The following is a 19,544-nucleotide window of genomic DNA, read 5'->3' as shown; positions in this document are numbered from 1 at the left end:
TCACGTGCTGCTGGTACACCAGTCTTTATTAGAACTTTTTCTAGTTTGTTTAATTAGTGGTGGTAATAGGATTAGCACTAGCAGAACATCAGCATCAATCAATCAACCCAAAATTTGGTGTATACAAAAAATGTAGTCTTGTGTCCTCCATTTGACCATATGCATTGTTGAGGACTAAAAGAAGTGGAAATGCATACTTAATGTACAATTGGCATGCCTGGAATAGGTGGACTAGGTCGGATGGTACCTCGTACTTATGCTTAGTTAGTATTCTGGAATCAGAGTGGAAGACTGGATTAGTGTTGATAAATAGTAAGATTAATAGTAAGATAGGTACAGATGTGCCTAAATATCGAGGAGTTTCAAATCCCAACCAAGTAAGGAGAGGACAAACTTTCTTGGATTTACCTCCTGCAGCCACCCCTTACATGGTCATCTTAGCAAATGTCCCAGAAATAGTGCAACCCGCCCAAGAAACATGGAGTGAGATGCGTAACAAATCACTACATTGGCTAGGTAAGAGAACCGGTCTGGGGGATCTTTTATTTAAATACTTTAAAATGGCCAGACGAGTATCGTGGTTGGGGAAAGGCGGAAAGGAGCTCAAAGGGGACTGTATTGTCTTGACCTTTAGCGATCTCAGATTAATTAGGGACATTTTGAGTAGGGCAGGGAACCACCACTATGACCATTTTGGCATTAATGTACTGCCCTTGGGGTTTTTCTATCCCCCAACCCAGATAAACCCAAACGCCGAACTGTTGCATCCTGTAAACGTACTCTCTGGGACAAGACCAGTGAGTGATTTCCAACACGTGCAACTTACAGGGAAAAACTGGATACATCCAAACCGTTTTGATCTCTTGTCGCGGTTGGATGACCAGAATTGACAGTCTGAAATCTTTGTGAGGGAGGAAACAAATGGGACCTTGATCATGCCCTCTGGGTTGAAGGAGAATATGGGAAAAACCAAGATGAAAAACGGCAATAACTAATGTGTCAAAGACAGCAACCCATTATGCGTGAAAAATAGCTACCGCCCGAGGCTGTTCAGATAGCTCGATGCCTGAGTAAGCAGGATAGGGTGGTTATCAGTAGCCAAATAAGTACCATACAGGTAACGCCTGAAAGTGTTAAAAAGAGGGAGGGTGTGTTTAAGCTGTTGAGCTTGAACATCGCAGGCCTTGCCATAAAAATACATGATTCGGAATGGTTATTTGTGGAAGAGTATGACATCTTATGTTGCCAAGAAACATGGACTGAGAGAGAATTCCACATTCAGGGTTTTAGTACATTCCATACCCCTGCAACCACTACCGATCATGGCCGCAACAAGGGGTGTTTGTGTACTTACGTCTCTGTAGAGGCTGGGTTATTAAATGTCGAGATTAAATTTTGGTCCGAGTTTTACCACATTTTGATCCTGAAGCTAAAAGGGAATAAGGAGGTGGTCCTAGTTAACTTTTATAACAATGTCCCATTAAACCAAAAAGAGACAGTTATAAGGGTACTGGGCAGTGTTCTAAAAACCATTGAGGAGAATAGGGTAGAAGATATGCCTCTAATATGGGTAGGGGATTTTAATTGCTCTCTCTGTGCACATAGTTAATATGGCATATGCGGCCTAGATGAAGATAATAAGGAAACATCCTCACATTTTATCCATAATAAGAATGGAGAGTTGTTTAATGATATACTCCACCAATTCGATCTGGGTTTTGCAAATGAGTTCGGTGCAAATCCCACACCTTTTCAGCCAACCTTTAATGGGAGAGGCTGTAACACTATCATCGATTTCATCATATTATCTAAGAGATATGCCTCTAGCATTCTGGAGTATAAAACAGAAGCAATTTCAATAAGCGACCACTACCCAATTAGACTACAGCTCTTAGATCTGGAAAAAATTTTTTAAAAAAGAAGAGGCAGACTCCCTATGAGTTTAAGGTCCGACTTGCTGCAACAAATGGTTACTCCCTAAAATGGGACAGAGTTAACCCTGAGACCTTTTTGCATAACTTAATTGGTAAAACCCAGTCTCAAATGGAAATATGCCTCACACAGGGGAGCGCAGCTGAGGATATTTATTTTGACTTCCTAAGGATAACAGAGGAGGCCTAAAGACTCCTAAGGAGGGAAAATAGCAGGGGAAGATCTAATCAGAAGGGATGTTCAATAGAGACTGCTCCAGAGCCCATACGCACCTGATAAATACTCTGCATAATAAACCAAAGTGTAAGGAAGATATCAGACAGGCGAGGACTGTTTATCGCCTTGCCCTTAAGAAGCGGAAAAGTGAGCAAAAGAAGGAAGCCTGGGAAATCTTACATCAAGCCTGCATAATGAATGATAATAGTGGGTTCTGGAAAGCCGTAACTGCCCCCTTTTACCAAAACAAAGAGGTAGACATCATAGATGTGGCCATTACGGGAGACAGATGGGTGGAATTCTTTGGGGATTTATATAAAGCAAAGGGAGCAGTGATTGATGCACAAGTAGAAAGCGAACATGGAGTTTTCCCCCTTGATCTGAATATAACCCTAGAGGAGGTGATACGGGCCATAAGGGAGAGCACAGCAGGCAAAGCTCCAGGCCCAGACGGGATCCCAGTGGATGTATATAGATCAAACATAGACCTGTGGGCCCCGTTGCTAATAATGGTATTACATAGCACCTGTAATTTTAAACTTATTCCTACCTGGTCAGATGCGATAGTCATACTCATCTTCAAGAAGGGAAATAGGAGCGACAATAGCTGTTATCGTCCTATCTCCCTTTTGGACGCCCTATTAAAAATTGTGGGGAGAATAATTTTAAAAAGACTTCAAATATGGGCAGCCGAGGAGGGTTTTTTAACAAAATTACAATATGGTTTCCAATCAGGCATGGGCACCATAGAGCAGGCACTGAACCTGGCCTTAATCATAGATAAATACACAAAGGCTAAAAGGGGGAAACTTTTTCTTACCTTTGTAGACTTGAGTTCAGCGTTCGACTGCGTTAACCACAACATGCTATGGGTTATTTTAGAAGACCTCAAGGTGGACCCCGTCTTATTATTGTTTGTAAAGGAAATGTACAAGAATGCGGGGGCGAGATATGTTCAGGCGCATCTTTCAAATATTGAAATACTCTCTCTCTTCTGGATTTTACTCTCAGGCCATTCAGATTCCAAGTTAAACCCTTAATATATGCCTGTGGAACTGATTTAGCCTGTGACATATTCTCCTAAATAAACGAAAACAATTGAAAGCACTGATTTGGCGATTTGGACAATTTTTTGTTTTTTTTCCCACATGCTCCCCATCCAGTGCCCTTCCGATCCCAACTCTGCCCCACCCCTTCCTTCCTTAATCCCTCCCAGTGCTCCCCTGGAGAACCCCTCTTCTTCTTCTTGGCCATACTCATGGCCTTGAGGCTCCCTCCCCAGGTACCCGGATGACTATTGTGCCAAAAATAGGCAAGATGATTAACAAAGAGTAGAGCTAAACAGAAATAAGTCTATTTAGACAGTGTGTTTGGTATTTAATAATAAAATAAAAGACAAAAAGACGACAAAAGTTCACTACTCTTTCTCCCCTGGCTCGCCTCTACAATCCTCCGTTATCAATTGGAGATATGTTTCTGCCTCATCTACTCTTTTAATGGTTTTCATTTTATTCTTGTACATTACTTTTAAGGTTGCAGGAAATTTTAATTGAGCAGTAGCACCAGTTTGCCTAAAGGGGTCGAGTAGTTTACCCAGTTCCCACTGTCTAGAAGCTGTAATAGAAGAGACATCTGACCGGATCTGGAAGATAAATCCTTCTGCTGAGAAAGAAGTGCTTTTTAAACCTTTATTAAGGATTTCGTCCTTCGAGGTATAAGTCAGAAAGTGAACTAAGATCTTTCTAGGCCTAGTTTTATTCGGACTTAACCTAAACAGATCTCTGTGGACTCTTTGGATATCTTTACTTAAATCTTGTTCTGAGCCGTGGCCTGTTTGATAAGTTTGACAACAAACTCCTTAATATTGCTCCCTTCCGCCCTTTCCGTGACTTTCAGAAGACCCAAATTGTTCCTTCTCTGCGCATTTTCTAGAGATTCCATTTTCTCCTGGTACCCCTGCTCACGCTGCCTTAAAACATCTATTTTCTTCGTATGCTGGCGTTCCAACGACTTTAAATCCGTGACCGTAGCCTCTAGTACAGTCGTTCTTGCCGCCAGAGAGTCAAACTTCTCCTCTAACTTCTCACAGAATGATTTTATTTCTTGCTGGTTCTCCTGTGAAACCGCAAAATCGTTTTTCATCTCCTGACTTAAAGAGTTAAGGATTAACAAAACAGATTGGTCGGTAAACGTAGATTCCATGTCCTTGTCCTCCCCCTCTGTGGACACACTGCTCCTTGAAGATATAACTCCTGAAATTTTTTCTGGCGCCACAGTAGCTGGTATTTCATTTACCGTAATTCCTGCCTTACCGTCCTTATCAGCATCTGCACTATTTACTTTTTCGGACATCTCTGGGGTCTGCATCTTTAAGGTATCCTCTTGATCTAAGTCTTGGTCTAGTTCCCTTAGTACAAGATATCTGTTAGGGCTAAGAAGGCCCTCTGGAAAATCGAAGGCAGTCGGAACCGTTGAGGTAGGTACTAGAGGTGCAGGCTTTAACTCTAAGACAGCAGGAATAGGCTTGAAATATGTTTTTAAAGAAGGTGGAGGTTTAGCTTTACAGACTGATTCTTGTACTTCTTGTATTTTAGATTTGTTTTTTTGTTGCAGTCTTCTTACTGCGGACCTTATGTTTAGCCGATACAATCAGAGGAGTATCTGCTTGTCCTCCGTGTTTCCCCCCTTTGCTTCTAAGAGTGTATCTGGAAGCTTGCTCACTCTTTAACTTACTGTTAGACATAAGTAATATATCAACTCTCACTGAACTCCCTTCTCCAGCAGGATTCTCTAGTGAATTCCTGATACCAATTATAGCAGCTTTCCTGCTGCATTCTGGGGATCCTCTCCCTCTTAGGGAATTGTTGCTAGAACTCTTAGATTTCAATGATCCCTTAATCCTAGCAGGGGATTTTAACTTAGTTTTGAATCCCCAATTGGATAAAACATACAAACTCAATACTACACATAATCCTAAAACAAGATCTCTCCTAATAAATTATATGCATAAGTTAGCTTGGAAGGATATCTGGCGGAAAAAATTGGGCGGAATAAAAAGCTAGGTCATAAATCTAGATTAGATTTCTTCCTAATCGCAGATGAGCTATGCAGTGCAGTCCATGAAGTTAAACATATAGGAGCACATATTTCAGACCATTCGGCAGTTTCCTTAGTTTTGAAACTCATGGGTCCTCCCATTATTAAAAGATGGACCATGGATAGAAGTATCTTGCTTGAGGAAGAAGTAGTAAGAAAATTTACGGATGAGTCGGAAAGATTTTTTTAATCAAAACTAGGGTCAGCAGCACTCCCAACTGTATGGGACTCCTATAAAGCATTTTTGAGAGAAATAATTCTTGCTATTCAGTCTTCGAGGCATAGGAAACACAGGGCAACCATATCAGAGATTGAGACTAAAATTATCAAGCTAGAGTCTGATCTTTTAGTTCCGAACTTACCAACTGAAGTTAATATTCGGAAAGAACTATTAACATGTAAAATTCAATTGAAAGAGATTCTTGACTCTAGACTCAGAAAGCGATGGCAGACCAGCTCTCTCGCCCACTTTGAATATGGCGAAGCCTGCGGGAAGCTCCTAGCATGGAAAACAAAAAAAGAGAAAAGCAGGAATATGATCAAAGGGGTTCAGCTGGGCAATACGGGAGTAATCTCAGAAAATATCTCCGACATCCAGGAAGCATTTTTAAATTATTTTGAGCAGGTATATAATGAAGACCCAGCCCCACATGATAATTTAATTCAATCATGGCTCGAACAATATGCGGTAAGGCAAATTGATGATGAGACATCTAACAATTTAAATAGAGGAATCGGCTTAAATGAAGTGTTGGGTGTAATAGATTCGGCAAAGAGGGGCAAGGCACCGGGACCTGATGGCCTACCGTCCGAACTATATAAGTCACTAGCTCCAGTTATCTCACCAGTTCTCCAGATGCTTTTTTCATCTATTTTTGAGGATGGAGGGGAAATTCCTTCTTCTTGGAACGAGGCCACTGTTGTTCTTATTCTCAAACCCCTCAAGCTCGTGTCACAGTGTGACTCTTATAGGCCTATTTCACTGCCAAATTTGGATTATAAATTCTTTGCCAAAATGTTAGCAGAGAGAATAAATGGAGTTGCTGGTAGATTACTACATTCTGACCAAAAGGGCTTTGTAAAGGGGTGGTCCATACAGGATCTTAATCAAGCGCTAGTGGGGGCAATAGATCTTGCATCTTTATATAAACTTCCAATGGCGATCATAACACTAGACGCTACCAAAGCGTTTGATCTCGTAAATTGGGCATATCTGGCTAGAGTTTTAGAAAGGTGTAATCTGGGTAGAAACTTTTGTAGATCTATCTCTTCTTTCTATCAGTCTCCAACTGCAAGGGTTCTGATTAATGGAGGCTCATCAAAACCTATAAATATTAAAAGAGGCACTAGACAGGGGTGCCCCCTTTCACCTTTGCTCTTTGATTTATATATAGAACCGCTTGCTGAGAAAATTAGACAAGATCAGAATAGTTCCCCTTTTAAATAAAAGAACTGGGAGAAGAAAGTGTCGCTTTATGCAGATGATATGATGATATACACCTCAGACCCTATACAAACAATCCCCATAATTTATAGCACTGCTGCTCAATTTGGCCAAATATCAGGATATCAGATTAACCAATCTAAATCTGAATGTATGGTTTGGAACTTAATATCCTCAATTTCGATTTTAAAACACGAGCTAAGATACCTGGGGGTTCAAATTACGCAGGGCTTAGAACATCTAACAGACAGGAATCTGGCTAAAATTGAGAGAGAATCGGCTGAATCTTTGAAGAGTTGGTCACTCATTCCTCTTACTTTAATTGGGTGAGTTAATATTATCAAGATGATGCTCCTGCCCAAATTAATATTTTTATTTCAGAATATCGCCCTGGTCTTCAAGGAAGCCAAGTTAATGAAAATTCAATCTAAATGGAATTCCCTTATATGGGCCTCCAAGGGTATAAGGATCGCATGGAAAAAGTTGCGAAGGAAGAAGAGCAAAGGAGGGCTCTGTGTTCCAGACTTGACATTTTATGGTTGGGCCTTATTATTGAAGGCCGGAATAATGCTTTTTGGAAACCCTTATAGTACCGAAACTGGTATAATGTTTGAGAAAATGCTTTCAGGAATTCAAGGAGGTTCTTATGGTTTTCTGTGGAAGTTTGGGGATCCACGCTTCTTTAAGAAAGTGCGTCTGAAGATACTTAGGGACATGGCTTACACTTGGGCTAAAGTAAGGAGATCATCGAATATTTCATACTACTCAGCTATGGCGCCTATTTGGGGATCGCCCGGCTCACCAGAATGGACTAAAGATTCATTAGTTTTACCACTGTTGAATGCCAACATAAAAAGCTGGGATCAGTTGCTCCCTGAAGGGGTTTTGTTGAGTTGGGAGGAGATCACCAATCTGACTGAGAATAATCTTTCCAAGTTTAAATACCTCCAAATTAAAAGCTGGACCCAGGCATTTGGATTTGGAATTGGGGCTAAGAGTGGCTTGGAAGAGCTTCTTCTTCAGGGGGAAAGAAGGAAGATCAAGACATCAACTTTGCATTGGTCCATTGTGGAAGCAGACAATGCGATTTCATCTTGCCAGCTCAGCTATGGGGAGAGCATGTTCTGGAAGCGGACTTGGAGGAGTTATGGCAAGTATCTTTTGACTTACTACATGATACAGTATCTCCCGCCAAACTTTTGTAGATCTATCTCTTCTTTCTATCAGTCTCCAACTGCAAGGGTTCTGATTAAAGGGGGCTTATCAGAACTTATAAATATTAAAAGAGGCACTAGACAGGGGTGCTACCTTTCACCTTTGCTCTTTGATTTATATATAGAGACGCTGGCTGAGAAAATTAAACAAGATCAGAATCATTCCCCTTTTAAATATAAGAACTGGGAGAAGAAAGTGTCGCTTTCTGCAGACGAGATGATGATATACACCTCAGACCCTATACAAACAATCCCCATAATTTATAGCACTGCTGCTCAATTTGGCCAAATATCAGGATATCAGATTAACCAATCTAAATCTGAATGTATGGTTTGGAACTTAATATCCTCAATTTCGATTTTAAAACACGAGCTAAGATACCTGGGGGTTCAAATTACGCAGGGCATAGAACATCTAACAGACAGGAATCTGGCTAAAATTGAGAGAGAATCGGCTGAATCTTTGAAGAGTTGGTCACTCATTCCTCTTACTTTAATTGGGTGAGTTAATATTATCAAGATGATGCTCCTGCCCAAATTAATATTTTTATTTCAGAATATCCCCCTGGTCTTCAAGGGAGCTAAGTTAATGAAAATTCAATCTAAATGGAATTCCCTTATATGGGCCTCCAAGGGTATAAGGATCGCATGGAAAAAGTTGCGAAGGAAGAAGAGCAAAGGAGGGCTCTGTGTTCCAGACTTGAAATTTTATGCTTGGGCCTTATTATTGAAGGCCGGAATAATGCTTTTTGGAAACCCTTACAGTACCGAAACTGGTATAATTGTTTGAGAAAATGCTTTCAGGAATTCAAGGAGGTTCTTATGGTTTTCTGTGGAAGTTTGGGGATCCACTCTTCTTTAAGAAAGTGCATCTGAAGATACTTAGGGACATGGCTTACACTTGGGCTAAAGTAAGGAGATCATCGAATATTTCATACTACTCAGCTATGGCGCCTATTTGGGGATCGCCCGGCTCACCAGAATGGACTAAAGATTCATTAGTTTTACCACTGTTGAATGCCAACATAAAAAGCTGGGATCAGTTGCTCCCTGAAGGGGTTTTGTTGAGTTGGGAGGAGATCACCAATCTGACTGAGAATAATCTTTCCAAGTTTAAATACCTCCAAATTAAAAGCTGGACCCAGGCATTTGGATTTGGAATTGGGGCTAAGAGTGGCTTGGAAGAGCTTCTTCTTCAGGGGGAAAGAAGGAAGATCAAGACATCAACTTTGCATTGGTCCATTGTTGAAGCAGACAATGGCGATTTCATCTTGCCAGCTCAGCTATGGGGAGAGCATGTTCTGGAAGCAGACTTGGAGGAGTTATGGCAAGTATCTTTTGACTTACTACATGATACAGTATCTCCCGCCAAACTTTTGTAGATCTATCTCTTCTTTCTATCAGTCTCCAACTGCAAGGGTTCTGATTAATGGGGGCTTATCAGAACTTATAAATATTAAAAGAGGCACTAGACAGGGGTGCTACCTTTCACCTTTGCTCTTTGATTTATATATAGAGCCGCTGGCTGAGAAAATTAGACAAGATCAGAATAGTTCCCCTTTTAAATAAAAGAACTGGGAGAAGAAAGTGTCGCTTTATGCAGACGAGATGATGATATACACCTCAGACCCTATACAAACAATCCCCATAATTTATAGCACTGCTGCTCAATTTGGCCAAATATCAGGATATCAGATTAACCAATCTAAATCTGAATGTATGGTTTGGAACTTAATATCCTCAATTTCGATTTTAAAACACGAGGTAAGATACCTGGGGGTTCAAATTACACAGGGCATAGAACATCTAACAGACAGGAATCTGGCTAAAATTGAGAGAGAATCTGCTGAATCTTTGAAGAGTTGGTCACTCATTCCTCTTACTTTAATTGGGTGAGTTAATATTATCAAGATGTTGCTCCTGCCCAAATTAATATTTTTATTTCAGAATATTCCCCTGGTCTTCAAGGAAGCCAAGTTGATGAAAATTCAATCTAAATGGAATTCCTTTATATGGGCCTCCAAGGGTATAAGGATTGCATGGAAAACGTTGCGAAGGAAGAAGAGCAAAGGAGGGCTCTGTGTTCCAGACTTGAAATTTTATGCTTGGGCCTTATTATTGAAGGCCGGAATAATGCTTTTTGGAAACCCTTACAGTACCGAAACTGGTATAATGTTTGAGAAAATGCTTTCAGGAATTCAAGGAGGTTCTTATGGTTTTCTGTGGAAGTTTGGGGGTCCACGCTTCTTTAAGAAAGTGCGTCTGAAGATACTTAGGGACATGGCTTACACTTGGGCTAAAGTAAGGAGATCATCGAATATTTCATACTACTCAGCTATCGCGCCTATTTGGGGATCGCCCGGCTCACCAGAATGGGCTAAAGATTCATTAGTTTTACCACTGTTGAATGCCAATATAAAAAGCTGGGGTCAGTTGCTCCCTGAAGGGTTTTGTTGAGTTGGGAGGAGAGCACCAATCTGACTGAGAATAATCTTTCCAAGTTTAAATACCTCCAAATTAAAAGCGGGACCCCGGCATTTGGATTTGGAATTGGGGCTAAGAGTGGCTTGGAAGAGCTTCTTCTTCAGGGGGAAAGAAGGAAGATCAAGACATCAACTTTGTATTGGTCCATTCTGGAAGCAGACAATGGCGATTTCACCTTGCCAGCTCAGCTATGGGAGAGCATGTTCTGGACGCGGACTTGGAGGAGTTATGGCAAGTATCTTTTGACTTACTACATGATACAGTATCTCCCGCCAATTTAAAACACAACCGTCTTTTTTCTATTCACAGAGTATACTGGTCTCCTGCTAGACTTGCTAAATTTTCTAAAGGCCCGACTCCTTGCTGTCCAAAGTGTAGGCAGGAAAAAGCAGACGACCTTCACATGTTTTTTAGTTGTCCTGTCCTAAGGAATTTTTGGTTTACTGTATTGGAAGGTATGAAGAATCTTTTTAATTTTGATATACAGTGTGGTATATCACTTATATTTTTTGGTATATTTAGTAATTATGAGTCACTCTCTCAAGACATAAATACGCTGTCTCTATATTTAATTTTATTAGCACGAAGAGAAATATGTAAACTTTGGGTTAAAGACAATGCACCCTCATACCTAGATTGGATTAATGCAATCAAACACACATTGAATTTAGACAGGGCAGACTGAATAGAAGGATTTTTTTTTGGATTCCCTGTATTAACTGGTTGGATAGGATGTAATTGCTGTCGTCCAATGATCATGCCTTTTTGAAGTATAAACTACCCCAGGATCAGTCCCAGGGCCTGGGAAGATAGATGAACTGAATTGACTACCGGATTCCGGTATTTTGGTGGTATCTGCAGAAAGTGCATCCAGTAAGTTCTTCAGAGGCCATAATTCAACCTAAGGTGGGATACATCTGCTACGTAGTATATGGTATCGATTTGGGACTCTGAGAATATCTCTTTGGCGTATGAGGACAACATTTTTTTAAAAAAAGAATGCAGGGGCGAGGGTGCGCTTTGGGAAGATGGGGGAGTGCTCGGCTAAATTCCCCACCAAAAAGGGTGTCAGACAGGGGTGCCTACTGGCCCCCTTTCTCTTCACACTTTATATAAATAGTCTGGGTCAACATCTCAGTAGAGATCAAAATGACTACCCGACCATAGGGGACACCCCCGTTCCCCTTCTACTATACGCCGACAACGCAGTGATTATGTCAAGAACACAAAAGGCCTCCAAAGGGCAGTGACCAGCTTTGCCATTTATATGAAAGAGAGGGGCCTAGTAGTGAATATATCTAGGACATTTACCATGGTTTGTGGTAATAATAGAGGCACACCATGTAACATCTTCATTGAAAATAGAAAAATAGAAAATATGGACACTTTTTGTTACTTAGGCATTACCTTTCATAAGAGAGGCGCCGGGAAATCAGCGATTAAGGCTAGAAAGTTGATTCTTACCAGAGCTATGGGGGCTGTCTTAAATGTTGCCAAAAAGATAGGAGAAACACCTGTGAAAGAGCTGTTGGAAGTTTACAAGATAAAATGTGTGTCCACCGGGGTTTATGGGGCAGGGATATGGGGCGCTGAAGGGTCTGATGCAATACAAATTTGTGAAAATGGTTTGCTTTATTTCCTTTTAGGCGTCCCTGCTTCCACCGCTACCTATAGTTGCCACCAGGAGTTAGGCATCCCTTACATATCAGATATCGCTAAGATAGCCCCGTTGTTACTGTTGCACAAGGTATGGGTAACGGACGAAACAGGTTTTAATAGGGATGTAATGAAGGATTGTCTTAAGTTAGATGGGGCCAAAGAAATGGTATGGTTTAATTATATAAAAGGGTTAACAAATGCCATTGGTCATCCCGAATATTTCACTGACCCCAGTAGCCTGAAAGATATCTCCAGGAAAGGCCTGAAGGGTTGTTGTCTGAAATATCTTGATGAGCAAAGATGGGATAAAGAGAGAGAAAAACAAACGCAAATGGCACATCAATTGATCTTGAGTGGTGAGGGCACTCAACAATATCTTTTGATGGTACCGAGCAGCTTTAGCCGCATAATATTGGCCAGTTTCCGACTTGGCTCTTTTTTTAGAATGGTTTTATTTCCAGTGATTAATGTTTGGTCAGTTGATACACTCATATGCCCTTGTGATGATGTGTCATTACAATCAACTTTGCACTGCACTTTATTCTGTAAATTTTTTACAGTAACCAGAAAAAAATATCTGAGCCCAATTCTCAGATGCTGGAATATCAGATACTGCAGGGCAGCATTGTTAAGATTACAGAGGTTAGAATCACCAGTGATTGTTCTGGTTGTATCATCGTACTTGAAAGCAATAATTAGATCCCGGTCAACAATGTAATGTAACCTCTATTTTAGAGCCAGATCCTTTTGCTCCGTCGACTGTGAGGTTCACTTTTATTAATATTTACTGTCAAGATTTGTATTCTTATTACATATATTTTATAAATTTTAGCCAACAATATCTTTTGATGGTACCGAGCAGCTTTAGCCGCATGATATTGGTCCGTTTCCGACTTGGCTCTTTTTTAGAATGGTTTTATTTCCAGTGATTAATGTTTGGTCAGTTGATACACTCGTATGCCCTTGTGATGATGTATCATCACAATCAACTTTGCACTGCACTTTATTCTGTAAATTTTTTAAGGTACCCAGAAAAAAATATCTGAGCCCAATTCTCGGATGCTGGAATATCAGATACTGCAGGGCAGCATTGTTAAGATTACAGAGGTTAGAATTACCAGTGATTGTTCTGGTTGTATGATCGTACTTGAAAGCGATAATTAGGTCCCGGTCAACAATGTAATGTAACTTCTATTTTAGAGCCTGATCCTTTAGCTCTGTCGACTGTGAGGTTCACTTTTATTAATATTTACTGTCAAGATTTGTATTCTTATTACATATATTTTATACATTTTAGCCTGTGTTTTTAATAACTAGGGGGCATATTATCAATCCTGGCGATATGCTATTTTCGCCGCTTTAGCGGCCGTTTTCGTCCACTAAGTTAATTAGCAAGCTGTCGCTAACTGATGTTAGTGACAGCTTTGAGGCGATAGCGAGCGGTTTGGGGATAATTATCGCTAATGACATGCAAAGTGGGCGTTTCTAACCCATTAGCGACTGAAAGCAGTCGCTAACGTTGCTAACGCCTATTAGCAAGGCAGGCTTAGCGATGGCAATATTCGCGCTAAGCGCGAATATCGCCAAATACTAACACCTGCCCAGACCAGTTCTTAGCCATGTTATCCAATGGGAGGTGGATAACATGGCTAAGAGCATTTAGTCGCTAATGCGTGAATTTCGTTGTATTCTCAGCAATATTCACGCTATCGCCGGAAAAATTATCGCATTGGAGATAAACGTAGCTAATAGCATGTTATCTCAGCGATAATTTCCTGCGATGCTTAGCGATAAAAAAATCGTTACTAAGCCTAGTTAGCGATAAATATCGCTACTCGTTGGTAATATGCCCCTAGATTTTGGATTATTGTAAGCGAATTTATGATCTATTTGCCGAACTGCCTTTATGAAATTCTCTGTGCAATTGTCAACTCTTTTATTCATTCATTTTGTATTTGGCAGTTTTGATTGTGATGATGTATGTATTTAGGGAGGGTGTGGGTCAGCTTTTGTGGGTTTCCGTTTTACATAGTTTATTTCTGTTAGGGTAAATTAAATCTATATTTATACTATACATGCAATGTTGTTAATGTTTCGTAGGTGGGGTTACTGTTTTACATCACATTGTTTCCTTGCTGGTGCAGGTCTGCCCATAACCAGTGTTTGTTTTCAATAATTGGCTGACTGTGTAAGACACAAACAGATAGATGTGACACCCCTCACTGATTGAGTTGTCCTACCAGTACTTTGTCTCTCTCTTCTAGTCTATGCATTCTTTATCTGGACTCAAAGGGGTGTGTGAATTCATTGAAAACATGTCCATTATTAATTATGCCTCCCCAAACTTCTCTTACCTTTGCTTGATGTTTAACTTAGGAACAGCGATGGCTGCATAGTGAAGATGGTTTCCTTTTTCTATTCTAACATGCCATGATTGGGGTGGTGGTGGTAGTAGTAGTAGTAGTAGGAGACACTGACAGGGCAGCAGGATTTGCAAAAAAGAAAATGAGACAGTCAGTGGCCTTCGAGAGACTGTTCGAGGAGTAGTAGAATGAAGTACAGTACAGAACTTACAGAGCAACAATAATATGCTAAATATTTTACAACAAAACCTAATGGTGGTGGGGATAGCCTACTAGACAGAGTTACAAAAAACGATAGTTGTGTCGAGTCACTTGACTAGACCTACAGCGTAATTGTTAGTGCTGTGTATGAGGAATGCCAACAAATCCAATCAATGCTGAGGTATATGTTCCTTTGTTAAATAAAAATCACCTCTAAAATATACTGCTCATGGGTGGGCAAGCAAAAGAAGATCATCGCTCTGCCTTAAAATTGAAGTACTGTTGCTTTCGCCACATCCGACCCAGCAAGCGTGTAATTAATTATTGGTGTCCATTTAATTTAGTCACACCTCAATAAGTCACACAGCCCGGGGGAAGAGGGTTTGTTGAATGGATGGGAAGGGGGTTTGGGGGAAGGTTTGACAGTGAAAAACAGTACACATGGACAAACAAACAACAATCTTTGCAGACTACCATATCCATATCAATATGCTAAGGGAGAAAAAGAAACTGCATGCATGATGATGATTGATAAAGAGACCCGGATTACATACACTTCTTGTTCAGTTGTTCCGGGCTTAATACTTTTACAGATAGCAAAAAGAATTTTTAAATATTGGTAGGGATGAATCATGAACAGAGAGCAAAACCTGATGATAATAACAACAAGAAGAACACACTGTTTTAAAGATTGTAGACAAAAAATGAATCAAATTATTTAAAAGAAGGTGAAAGTTGATACTGTTACTGTGTTATCCTGGTCAAAAATGTGGACTGGATTTGCATCTCACATTCCTCTTGGTCCTCTCGTCCATCAATCTTGGGTGTCGCCACTCGCCATGCGCCACTGCCCGCCTGGAAAAAAATGTAGATTTATTGGTAAGGTAAGTGTGCATTGTAATGTTTTCCCAAGTATAGGGCAAGGCCCAGCCTGTAATTGTAGATGGAAACACAAAGGGGATATTGAGAAACAAAGTTGAAACAAATGCACAAGTTATGGTGTAGTCATAGTGCAACACAAAAACACTTTCCGAGGCAGCATGTATGCATCATTTCTACTCTAGTCTGTTTCTAGCATTGACCTTCAACAACGACAGAACAGAGCAGGCCCACATTGACAGGCCTGATGGCATGTTGCTTAGCACATCCTCCGTTTAGAGTATTTTTTTTAAATAGTTGGACAAATACAAAGCACATATCTATTCCAAACATAGCATTTTACAATTTAAGTTAGTTAATTAAAAGCACTGTAGTGATCCCACCGCTACACTCGACTACACTTCTGCACAGACATTTGGGTCTGCTGTGGTTGTTGTTGACGTGTTTACCTTTAGGCTTTTATGCCAGCCATGAAACGTCCTCCTGGCTTGTTATTATTCCATCAATCATCTCTGATACTTGTACTGACTGACTGTGAAGGTCGGCCTGCAGTAGAAGTAAAATTTTGTTATTACACAACAAGAGTAGAACTATTATTGACTTGAGTCACTCTTTAGTGTGTACAGTAAGACTACTAATACACTTTGACTTCACTTCGTGCACAACAAACAAACAACAAAAACACCAATTGCTCAGAGTCAGGTGCCCAATGCATGCCATTCATTTTCATTACCTGTTCCTTCTCATCTAGTTAACAGGCTGTCTTTTTCGCATCATCATCATGGACGGTGATGTTGTCATACTCAGTGCTTAGATTGAGTCCCCTTCCTGTATTCAATCAAAAGCAATGTATCAAGCTGCAGTAGAAGTACAAATTTCTTATTTTCAAGAAGGGGAAAATTCACCTTGAGTTACGTTTAGTGTGTACTGTAGAAAGATGATTAGTGCACAATGCCATAACTTCATGCTCAACAAACAACAACAAAATCACTTAGTCTGTGACTCTGCGTCCAATGCAAGGCATCAATCATCATTACCTGTTCCATATCATTTAGATGGGTAGTCTCTCTCGGCTCTGAAAGGAGGATAGCTATAGTAGTCTTCATGTGCCACTTCTTTTGGCGGGACTAGAATTTTTTTTATTTCTTCTTCTATTTTCCATCATTTAATCATCATGAGGGCAATGGATTTAGGCGGGATATTCAGTATGATGGAGCGGAGGAGCTGGATTCGGAGGACTGTATTGTCAAATGCAGACACCTGAAAGTTTTATATTGAAATAGGAAGAATAGAAGACGGTGGTAATGGAATGGATTTGTTGTGATTCACAAGTTTATAACCGGAACGACAGACACACAAAACAAAGGAAAAAAAGGGAGGAAGACAGTAAGTGCAAGCCTAATTGTCAGGGAAGTATAGCTTGTCCTCAAACTCTGGGGGTTCAGCCAGTAGTAGATAATCTTCATGTGACACACTACTTCCGCTGTCCTCCTCATCTTCCTCTCTTGCTTCATGTATTGTGTAATTCGGTGGTATGAATGGTGAGATTCATTTTGATCATTGTTAACCTCTCCACGTTTTTTGGGGAGAGACTGGTCTGTGTCACTGTTACAATGGAACCAGCAGCACTGAAAACCCGTTAGGAAGAGACACTCGCGACCCGGCAAGCCAGATAGCTTATTTCCAGCCTGCTGAGCAGTGGCCATTCAGACCTTTTCCTATACTAATACTGCAATGGGTTTTGATCAATGTACACCTCTGTTGGGTCGGCCAGATAGGCCTGGACCATCCGCTCAATGTTCAGGGGTGCTGCTGCTAACCTTTCGGGCTCTTTTCTCTGTGCATCAGCACTGCACTTATTAATGCCTCACTGTAAATACCAAACGTCTAACGATTCTACTGGGCCTAATGATGATCCAGTTATTGTTGCTGTTGTTGATAGTGATGGTGAGTGTTGTGATCCAAACGCACTGCCCTCAGCCTCCAATGTTGCACTTGATGCTGCATGCCCTTCTGCAGTACTTCTTGTGCGTTGATCTTGCGGGCTTTTAATTAACAGCCGTTCACTTTCCAACTTACTCGCTGCCTCAGCTATCCAAGTTTTGTAGCAGGAAACATGAATCTCTGAAAAAGGAAAGAATGTCTTCAGTCCCAATTTTGTCCATGGATCCAGAATTGTGGCAGAAATGTAATGTTCTTGTGACAACATTTTATTTTCTATCCTTGTATTTTCAGCTAAGCGACGGGCTAAGCTCTCCACCAAGCCAAAGACTTCCTTTTTGTCCTCTACACCTTTGTATGATTCAGACACCTTCTTCAGCTGATGCTCTAGCATTTGCAATAATGGGATAGCTTCGATCATTATACAGTCGTCCTTGCTGACTTCACGTGTGAAGACCTCAAAAGGACGAAGCATCTCAGTCAGGCATTTAACTAGGCCCCATTGCTCCATCTGAAGGGTCATGCCTTTAACAGTAGCTTCCCCTCTTTGCATGACATATTCATTGAGTGGCCTGTACTGCTCAAACAGACGATCAAGCATGTAATACGTTGAGTTCCAACGTGTTGCCACCTCCTGGATGAGTGCTTTGACTGGCATCCTATAGTCACGTTGAATGATCCTCAGCTGCTTCCGAGCTTTAAAAGAATGGTTGAAATGAGTGCATATTCTTTGGCAGATGCTCAGTAAGTTGCTGACTATGGGTTCTTTTTTCAGAAAGTCTTGAACTATAATGTTTATGCAGTGCGCCAAACACGAAACCCTAAAATAGGAACCAAGATCCATGGCCTTAAGTACATTACTGCCATCATCTGCAGCAACAAAACCAATAGTAAGCCCTCTTGGGAGCAGCCATTCAGAAACCTTGCTGTGAAACTCTTGCAATATGTTTACAGCAGTATGAGATTTCTCCATGGCGAACATGGCTACAGTTGCATGTTTCCGAATAGCTTTAAAAATCTCAGCTGTGTCAACATCACCTCGTTCAGATAATTTATCTCTAACCGCCACAAACGAAACCCAGTGTGCAGTGATGCTTGGGAACTGGTCCACATGTCTGTAGTCAGGTGGATATTGTGAACAGCACTCTGCTGCAAAGCTTGACCAACCAATTCCAGCACATAATGATGTAGTGTGTTGTAAGATGAAATGAAGACTCCGGATACAGGAAGGTGGCAGGTAAGTAGTTTAATGCAGCAGCACAGAAGTAACAGGACCGTCGCCCATCTGACCAAGCACTAACTGTCACAGATTAGAACTAGCAGTAGCGTCATGGGGAGAATCACATAAACAATCTAGAAGGTTGGTAGAAGGAAAAGCAGGGAAGAGAACAAGTAGGGAACGAGCTATGTACAACACATCTCCCCTCTTTGGACAATAAAAGAAAAGAAAGAAAAGTATAGAAAACAAGTGAACAGAAAAGCTCTCAATGGACATAATCATTTAAATAAGCAGGTGGATGGCGAGAGCGAGGACTCCTTAGGCTCACACTAGAAAGAGAAGGATGAGCAGAAATAGAAGCAGGGATAGAAACCCCAAATCCATCGTCACACAAAGATGAAGAAGCATCACCACCACCCACCTCCCCCGTACAGCAGGCAGACAAGACAAACTTGAATCCCCCTGAGTGGATAACATGTAACCATTGCAACCTTTATCAGAAAAACAGGAAGAACACTCTGGAGAGTCTGCCCCACCTGTAGATGGTCCCAATATAGCGGGACCATCTACAGACACATAAAATTGTTTTTAAAAACAATTTTCCCTTCAAAGCAACCAAGAAGGTCAATTTTCTCACCCTGGTAACCGGAAGGGAAAATGTCACACACATCCAGACATTTGTTTCCCCATACCTCCTTCAGCATAGATGAAGGAATAATAGTCCACTTAGAACCGGTGTCGACCATCAAGTTGACACATTTGTCATCAATCATAAAATTAGCTTTAGGAATACGCTCTCTCTTTTCAACATATGAACATACAGCATCGCATAAAACCAGAATTTTGTTAACATCTAGTTTTAGGTCACCATATTCACTCACAACAGTAACCCTCGG

Source organism: Lissotriton vulgaris, chromosome 2_1 (genome assembly GCF_964263255.1).
Source record: "Lissotriton vulgaris chromosome 2_1, aLisVul1.2, whole genome shotgun sequence".
Classification (NCBI taxonomy): Eukaryota; Metazoa; Chordata; class Amphibia; order Caudata; family Salamandridae; genus Lissotriton; species Lissotriton vulgaris.
This window is presented reverse-complemented; position numbering follows the sequence as displayed.